This window comes from Tupaia chinensis, unplaced genomic scaffold (genome assembly GCF_000334495.1).
Source record: "Tupaia chinensis unplaced genomic scaffold, TupChi_1.0 Scaffold000350_1, whole genome shotgun sequence".
NCBI classification, from domain to species: domain Eukaryota; kingdom Metazoa; phylum Chordata; class Mammalia; order Scandentia; family Tupaiidae; genus Tupaia; species Tupaia belangeri.
In genome coordinates this window covers 2366178-2374235 of record NW_006159844.1, presented here as the reverse complement: position 1 = coordinate 2374235, position 8058 = coordinate 2366178, and the positions used below count along the sequence as shown (strand labels likewise).

Genomic DNA, 8058 nt, shown 5'->3' with positions numbered 1-8058 from the left:
CCAAGAATCTGAATAGAGTTTTGTTGGAATTAACAAATTATTGCTCAAATGTTTAAAATGGCATTTTTTATTACATTTATGGATGCCTCCAACAGGTAGAAGATTTTGCAAATGAACAGGGAAACAGCACAAAGAATGTTACATGGACCATTTATTTTCTAATAGTTGAATCTGAGAAATGAAATTTGACTGTTGACTGTGGGTGGTGAATGTTGTCATAGCAACCTATTCCTTAGGCGAAACTGGAGGGTGATCATGGTGAAGAGGAGAAAAGTCAGAAAACAGATTTGTCAAGACATATTTTCGGGAAATATGAGATTGTGAATGTTTTCATTTAAGATATGAGGGACAGCAGCTCTGTGAGAGTCGTGGGTCTTGGGCGAGAGGCGGATTGTGATGCTTTGGTTTTAAGCATTTGGTCCTTACACGGTCTGGCCACTTTGGTTCACACAATGATAGTCTTTTTTTAACCAGCTGTACAATACCAACTAAAGTGAGAAAGAATTAAGACTATTTTCTCATACAAAACAGTAACAACAGGAACTCACACCTATTTAACCAGGTGCTCTTTTGAGTACTGTACATTTATTTTTTTCAATCTTCATGAGAATCTACAAGATAAGTAATATGTCAGCTTCATTTTACACATGGGGGAATGAGGCACAGCTCATTAACTATCCTAGGTCATGGACCTCTTAAGTGACAAATGGGATTTTACCCCAGACAATGCTCTGAGTCAGCACTGCTCTAACTTTGCTGGGCAGACATTCAAAGGGACAAAAACAGCTTAGTATGTATGAGGGAAAAACAACTGTTTTTATTTCCTCAGAACTTAAATATCATCTTACATGGAGGGAGGATCCTAATTTTAAAAAGTTGAGTAGAATGAACAGTAGGGTGCTTCTTCTGGGGAATTTTTGAAAGAAAAAGAATTATGGAGGAGAACAACTCAGGGACTATTCTTGAAGCTATACCAGCTCCTAATCTCTATTAGCAGAGCCCACCTTACCAGTGTGGGCAAAAGGTCTATGGCCAGGATTTACAAGGACCTGAGTTTCTGGTCATCCTCTAGGTCACCAAGGCAAACCATTTTAACTCTGGAGATTGGTTTCCTTATCTTTCAAACATGAGAAACAATATCTGGCCACTTTTGTTGCAGAGATGTGTGTAAATCAAATGATGCAATGGGTGTAGAATTGGTTCATAAACTCAACAGGAAAAAACAAACATAAAGGGAGTATTAGTGAAGTTAATGAGCATCAGCAGTATTGTCAGCTCTTTCAGGCCTTGATAATAAGTGTGTATGTATTTGCTTATCTAGGGAGAATGCGCGACTGGAGTCCAGTTTGAAAAGGTAAATAGTTTTAACTGGAAGGTTATTCAGACAAAGTAAACTTCTCCATAGAGGAGGACATTTGTTTAAAATGGATTTGTAGGACCATATTAAGAGGTAATGTGTACTGACAGTTCACCACATGCCCGGCATTTTGCTGACTTTGACTCATTTTTTCCCATACAAGATTAGGCACCGTTTTTATTTTCCCAACATTTATAAATGAAAATCTGCAAAAGATAGATATAAAATAAACTTACCCAAGGTAAGTTTACAGCGCTAATAAATCATAAATCCTGAAGTTAGCATCTAGCATTTCACTCCAGAGTCAATGCTTTTACCTACTTCCCTGCACTGCCTCTGTAGTGTGCCTTATTACTTCAATAAAAATGAGGTATGAATGTGATACATAAGCATATATTTACATATGTATGGGTAAATTTTTATGTATTTTTTGTTTGCTTTTCAGTAAAAGAAGAAACTCTTCTAGACTATTTGGGTTTTATATATATATATATACACACACACACATATATATATATATATATATATATATATATCTATATATAAGAGATCATAAAATACCTACATTTTTTAATATCAGCTATTTCACAGACGGACAGTTTTATAAAAGTGATCATAAAAGAGAGAAGTAAACTTCCAGCCAAGATGCCCAGGTTATGCTATCATCTACTCAAATGTTTTAGGCAGTAGCTCTGGATGCCAGATGCTCCTGGAAATAAAAGGTATCTATATCATTATATCTATATCTATTTCCTAAGAACTTTCAGTCTAGATGTGCAGATAGGATGTGTACATGGTAGAAAAAGGCTACAAACAGAAAGTACAATAAAATACTAAAAAGTCTTCAAAGGAATATAAGGAAATCTGGTGGGGTTGGGAGTTGGGGATGGTTTTACCTGGTTTTCTCATCCCTTTATGTCTACAAGTAACATTATTATTCTTTCTGTTATATATTCCACTAATTCTAGCTATTGTTTTCAAAGAAATAATTATTAATTAAATTAAATTAATTATTATTATTATTTAATTATTATTTTGTCATAAGGCACATGTGAGAGAAAGAAAATAAGAAAACAAGCCACTAGGTCTGGGACTCGAACCATAGTTGGCTATGTGGGAGTCCAGCACCTTAACCACCATGCTACCTGCTAGCCCATCTCACTGTTGTTATGTATGTTACAGAGTACTATTTTATAGGTTCTGCCTATGTCTTACAAACTCCTTATTTACTCTTTTCCATCCTTAGCATATACTGATAGAGTCTGAATATTTGTGCTCCCCTCAATCATTTGTTGAAACCTAATAACCAATGTGATGATATTGAAAGGTAAGGCTTTTAGATATGATTAGGTCATGACTGTGGAGCCCTCATGAATGACATTAGTGCCTTAATAAAAGGAACCTCAGAGATCTGCCTTGACTCTTTAGCCCATGCTAACAAATCAAGAAGGGACTGTTTATCAAACAGGAACAAGCCCTCAAAAGACACCAAATATGCTGGCATCTCAATCTTGGACTTTCCAGCCTCCAGGACTGAGAATGAAGTTTCTGTTATTTGTAAGCTTACCTAGTTTATGATATTTTGTTATAGACTTTGACTGGACAAAGACAATATCAAAAATGGTCAACTTACCATCTATATTTAACACTCATACATTTCATCCACTTTGTTTGTGTTTTAGTTCTTTAAAGCACAATTGAACATTCTCAAATAATGCCACAAGCTCATAGAAGGTGTGATGTGACATTCTGTCTTAATTGCTTATGTAAAGTTCAATGGAAGCAACAAGAAGAGAAGGGAGCGAAGCATTAAACTTACTTGAACTCGCATAGCAAAGAGGAGAATGAAGGTGGTCCGGGTATTAAAATGTTAGACAGGAAGGAAAACCAAAGTTTAAAATCATGTGTGTGTGTGTGTGTGTGTGTATGCATTATGAAAACCAAGGGAGTTTCAAATTGAGAATATTCAGAAACTGAGAATAGAGACTCAAACCAAAAGAGTCCCCAAAGATGCTGGGAGGGGAGGAGTCTTTCCCAGAAAGCTAAATCTCTATGTAAGTTTTATATTTTGTTGCTGTTTATTTTGTCAGTAGGCATGTGTGTTCACCAGAAAGAGAGGAAGAGAAGAGAGAGAAGTACCAGTGATGCATGATCATATCACAATCCTTTTTCCTCCATTCCTCCATCCAGAAAGAATTCTGGGCATCCATACACATGGGCTGCTGTATTTTTCAAGCCACAAGGACTAGGAGTTGCTAGGATTGAACATGTGGGATCTGGCTTTCTTTGCACAACACTTAGCCACCATGCTCTGGCACTGACTATAGAAGCTTTGACCCTATCCTGGCTGTCAGGAAGCAATGGCAATAAAAAAAAAGAATAGTATAAGTGAGAAAGATGGATTTGGGATGACCTAACATTTAGGTTAAATGCATAGGTGTTGACATCCATTGGATCAGCCACCAGTTGGCAGATTAATTTTGGTCAATTTAACCTCTGAAAATTCAATTTCCTCAACTGTAAAATAAGATAATAATAGTACCTGTAGGTTTGCAATAAAATGTATATAAGTAAGGACCTAATAAATTATAGCTATTATATTTGATTACTATTTTTAGTGAATATTAGTAAAAAAATGTTAAGAATATGGGAGAATTCACTCAAAACTAAGGAAAGTTCCTGATAGGACACAATGAAGAGGTTAATAGAGTATAAAATAAGAGAACGGAGGGAAAGACCTAGGCTGAATGTGGAGAAAGGCAATGAGTAAAGGGGCGAGCTGCTGATTATTCAAAGCCTGATCTTAGGGTGAGCTGCTACTATTATTTCCCACTTCTTAGATGATATCATTAGCGTATAAGGCATAGAAAAAGATGACTGAATTAAATGCCTTTATTCCTTTCACCAATAGCTCTACTTTTGGGTTAGTGTCAAGTATTGCTTTTGATGTGAGCCAGACTTATGATAAATTTCCCTGAACAATAAAGGAGTAGGAAAAGTATGGGATACAATCATTTAGGGATGACTTTCTCACTAGAGGTCAGATAAGGAGTGTAGATACAGTCCTTTACAGATATTGCACAATTTCTTATTAAAGAGAAAACATTTAAAAACATAAATTGATTCACAAAATCCTCTCATCATTTGAATAGAATCTATTTTAAAAATGATCCACAAGCTTATGCACAAGGTTAAAATCATAGGTCATTCATTTAAGGATGCTTAAAAAAAATCAAGAGTATAGATCCACGAATTCCTTCAGAAGCCAAGAATGAAATTTCACCTTGACTTAAAATTCATTTCTCCTCTCTCCCACAGGTTCCTATCCAACCATTACAATTCAGTCTTGTTGGTTTAGTCTGGTGAGGATGAATGACAGCAGGATATGCAGGGAGATGCTGTGTAGTGAACTGAAGGAGTTATGTCCCAGATAAGGTAAAAACAATGCAAGGGCACAGTTATTGAAACATCCTGGAATCAATGGAAGAAATAAGCGTATTGTTACTCAACCTATTGTATAGGTCAAGGAACCTATTGACGTAGAGGAATGACACTCCAGAAAGGTATCTTGTTTTCTGGGAAAAAAATAACAAAGACACAATGAGGTATGCCTACTAGAGAAAAAGCTCTAGTGCAACTTAGATAAGAACTTGATTTTTTATATATGCATGATAGAAAAGATCATTTAAAGAAAATAAGACCTTTCTTTTTTATTTTAATTTTATTTTTTTATTTTTATTTTATTTATTTATTTATTTATTTATTTATTTATTTATTTATCTATTTATTTTTTGCTATAGGGCTCGTGCGCTCACGAACTGTCGACTATATGGGAGTTCAGTGACATAGCCATTACGCTAACTGCTGGTCCCAAGAAATATAAGACCTTTCTAACTATGTGCCCTGTTGTTCACAAGGAAGTAATGGTATAGCTAGAGTCCTGCTTTTACCAATATGCCAATAATTTAATGATAGTGAAAATATGCATCAAGTCACACAACAATGGCTCTCACAGTAAACATTTTCTTTTCTATTTTCAAGTATTTTCAGAGTACTTATATTTGAGACATTTGAGAAACTGTAACTATTAGTCCTTGAAAAGATTTTCAGGTATAATTTAGTTTTTAGTCCTGCTATTCCTCCCCCACAGCTCACAGCTGCAGAGGTTAGTGGTATCATCAACTGGGCCTAATGAAGGACATTTGGAGAAGGGATACAGAGGTAGAACATTGACGGGATGGGGAAGTGTGGTGTTATTGGTTGAAGATATTTTGATCAACGGGACTGGGGAGAAATGTTCACATATTGAAATGCTCACATTGTAAGCTAAACAATGTGATTGAATGTATATACAAAAAAAGAAATAAATTTTAAAAATAAATTAATTAATTAAAAATAAAGATGATCCACATTTTAAAAAAAAATTTTTAGGGAACCAGCAGTTAGCGTAATGGCTATGTCGCTGGACTCCCACGTAGTCAACTGTGGTTCACATTCCAGACCCGGTGGCTTAAAACTCACGCCGGGCGTGTGTGCGTGCGTGCCCAAAATCCCAAGAGGAGAATGGAGGAGAAGGGATTGCGGCGTGACCATCCCCCCTGGGGGGTGATTTCTCGCTTTCTGTCTCTATGTCTCTCTCTGTCTGTCTGGCGAACGCACGCGCCCTATAGTGAAAAGCCTCTCAAAAAAAAAAAAAAATTTTTAGATACATTGAGAATTCAGTGTAAACTTTAGCTGTTTCTCAGACACCCACTTAGGGGTGTCTGCCAATTTAGGATTTAGCTTGCTAGTCTAACTGTTTTCCAGTTTCCAAAATATTATTACCATTGTGTTCTCTCCTATTGTTTCTGTCCTTATTATGCTATCAAAAAAGAAAGAAAGAAAGAGAGAGAGAGAGAGAGAGAAAAGAAGAAAGAAAGAAAGAAGAAAGGAAGAAAGAAGAAAGAAAGAAAGAAAGAAAGAAAGAAAAGGAGAGAAGAAAATCCCATTATTGTTGAAGTTTGGTCAAAGAATGGATATAAGTCCATATATTTAACCCACACTTTTAACAAGTGTAACAGTGTCATTAACCCAGTTAAAGCAAATTTATTAGAAAGGGAAAAAAGTATGTATCCATTGAGGTATCCTCTCATTTGATGAAAAATCAGGGCAGAAATTAGTATAAATATATAAAATTTAATTTTAGATTTGGCTAAGACCTCTAACTAGACAAGTCTAAATCCATAAATCTTTCCCAAGTGTTTAAAATCCAGTTTCTTTTGGTGTTATAGGTCATTGGAGCACAGAGTTCATGAGAAAGGAAACCATCATGCTCCGAAACAACTCTGAGTTTTTACTGAAAGGTATTTTTTTTCTTTAAGGAAAGAAGTCAAAGGCTTCAAGAAGCTTATCTTGTTATGCTCACATCAAAGTTAGTTACACAACAACTGAATAAACATACTGGTTAATGATGATGACACAGATTTTGATATGATACTACCAAAAAAATACAAATATTGGGTCAAGATAAGTGTGGAAAAAATTAAGGATTTCCTCAGGAAATAAACATTTCACTACATTGTTAGAAGCATGCTAACTTGCCAGTCTAAAAAATGACTTGAATTGCATAACAGCAATTCTTAATTAAGCAATTGTTTCTTAAATAATCATGTTGGCACATTCCCTTGGACTATCATATCACTTTAAAAATAAAGTATATTTAAAATCATTAGCATTCCTATCTATTTATGATATGAGATCCAAATTGACACTAGTATTAGATTTGGCAGTATCTGGATTGTTCTTTTAGAGTCTTTATATCAAAGCAATGTGTAACAATGGGATAAAAGAGAGTAGCTCTCAGTTTCTGAATTGGAGCTTTTTCTTTGCAGGATTTTTAAGTGTTATTATTCTCTTTGGAAAAAAAAATGGAAGAATGGTCCATCTTAAGCAATTATGCTATTCCTTAAACACTTGTCCCCAAGAAAATTAGACGTGCAGGTAGAGATTGAAATAGAAATAGTTCCTTAGAATGGCAATTTTATGACTTCCAAAATGCTCATATTCTCTCATTTTTTTTTATTTCAAGGATAAATTTAAAAATTGCCTCAGATAAGAGCCCTTTTGAAAACATCCTACAAGAGAGATTATACTCTGTTACGTGAATCTAAAGTCAGAAAACTCCCAAATGAGACTGTATTTCCCTTCACAAATTTCAAAGTGCATACTTGACCCTTGACATTTTGTATATATATTTAAAAAAATAAACAAAAGGGCAGTGGGGAGGCATTAAAGATAATGTTTATGTAAAGTATTGGGTAAAGGGTCTCTTCTTGGAACACATGAGCCAATACACTGGTTGGAAAGGAGAAATGAGGAACATCTATGTCCTGGCAGATGATACTAATGTTAGAAACTTTGAATGCATTTTCTTAGGTTGTATTCTGTAGCAAATGCCCGCTAAAGTTTGTTGACAAATCAGGTTTTTTATTGTCTATTGTTTAATAGCAATAAAGAGAAATCATCAATGGCCATAGAGATTAGATATGAGGATGGCCCCCCCAGATATAAAACATACAGCTGACAAATTTAGGGGTACTTCTATTAAAGGAAATCCTTTGAAGAAATGCAGAGGACTCCAGCCCCACCCACTAAGTTACTCTAGTCTTTGAATCTTCCCAGCAGAGTCTCATCTCTCAGCCTCACTGTAGAAGAGAGACAAA

At 35.2% G+C, this 8058-nt stretch overlaps 1 long non-coding RNA gene across 1 annotated transcript; it reads left to right on the top strand.

The window, feature by feature from the left end:
- The first annotated feature begins 2607 nt into the window (after positions 1-2607).
- On the top strand, positions 2608-6680 carry LOC114008487 (uncharacterized). Its single transcript, XR_003550014.1, has 3 exons — positions 2608-2684; positions 4676-4792; positions 6628-6680. It is a non-coding gene; the product is annotated as an uncharacterized LOC114008487 (long non-coding RNA).
- Positions 6681-8058: the final 1378 nt, after the last annotated feature.